The sequence below is a fragment of the Octopus bimaculoides genome, chromosome 28, assembly GCF_001194135.2.
Source record: "Octopus bimaculoides isolate UCB-OBI-ISO-001 chromosome 28, ASM119413v2, whole genome shotgun sequence".
In the NCBI taxonomy this organism is placed as follows: domain Eukaryota; kingdom Metazoa; phylum Mollusca; class Cephalopoda; order Octopoda; family Octopodidae; genus Octopus; species Octopus bimaculoides.
Window position 1 is genome coordinate 4,116,240 of NC_069008.1, and position 1,498 is coordinate 4,117,737.

The following is a 1,498-nucleotide window of genomic DNA, read 5'->3' on the forward strand; positions in this document are numbered from 1 at the left end:
TATATATATATATATATATATATATAATTATATATATATGTTTGAGTGGTTGGCGGTCGTCTTCTAACCTCGTGCGAGAAGAACAAAATGAACGTTGCTTGTTGATGGTTTTGTTGTTTTGGTGCTTGGAGGGAAGCGGAAGTCGGAAAGATAATGTCCTTTTCCGTTTTACAGAAGAAAAATAACATCATATATATATAATACAGACACACTCACACACATATATATATACACACACACATATGCATATAAATTTATATGTATATGTGTATTTATGTTTGCATTCCACCATATGTAACTTCCGTTACATATGTATCTCTCTCTTTCTCTCCGTATATATATATATAGAGAGAGAGATAATATACATAGGTGTATATATACACTTATACATACACGGTGTTCATAAATTATTACCTTTACGCATTTTATTGTATCAAATTGTAAAGGTAATTTATGGGGACACACACTCACATATATGCAGTTGTGTGTGTAGAATTAATGGAGTCAGTGCCCGTTTGTTGGGTGTAGCCCAAGTTGTGATTGTTTTTTTATATCATATATATATATATATGTGTGTGTGTGTGTGTGTGCATAAATCATATGTGGATATGAGACATATAAATTCACGTTATATATATTTATCTCATGTAAATTTGTATATGATCACACATGTTTCACTTGTTGTGTAAGGTCACGTCTACATATATATATACATACATACACACACATATAAAGTGTATACTAATGTCACAATGCACATTTATTGTGTACACCCTTATATTTCTATGTTTTTCTGTGTGAATATTTATATATATTCACGCTTTTGTGTATATATAATGAATAGACGCAATGCGTGTTTGTAAGATATGCCTATGAATAAATATATATAATATGTATGATTACATTCACAAATATGCTTGGTAATGTGTATATATATATATATTTACATATATAGTATTTTTGTATGTGTATATATATATATACTATATATTTACATGTATAGTATATTTTGTGTGTATGATATATGTATATATACTCTTATACATGTTTTGTGATTTATACTATTTGTACACGACCTCTGGGATCAAAAAGGGAGGGCCTCGTGAAAAACGACATGCTGGAATCTCCCAATGCTTACCAATATCCTTAATTATACTGCCTTATCGTTTATAAAGTATAACTATAGTTCTATAATCAGCACTAATTAAGTGTGCCTAATTAGTCTTAATGATCACAAAGCCCTTTCATTGGATCATAAAGAATTATTTCGTCGACACGCGTGGGTGAGATCCCGAAATGTCGACCAAAATTCTGGAAGTTTGAAGTTTTATAGTTTATAAAATATGTGAAAGCGTAACGGCCTAGTGGTTAGGATCACAGGTTCGGTTCCCAGACTGGGCGTTGTGAGTGTTTCTTGAGCGAAAACGCCTAAAGCTTCACGAGGCTCCGGCGCGGTAGTGGGGGGGGGGGCTGTACTCTTTCTTCCTGTTTCTGTTAT

The 1,498-nt window shown here is 32.3% G+C and overlaps 1 protein-coding gene across 3 annotated transcripts in view; it reads left to right on the forward strand.

Annotated features, from left to right (window-relative positions):
- The window catches only part of LOC106873792 (GA-binding protein subunit beta-1), a 13,795-nt gene that overhangs the window by 1,301 nt on the left and 10,996 nt on the right, over nucleotides 1–1,498 (forward strand). The window lies entirely within an intron of this gene.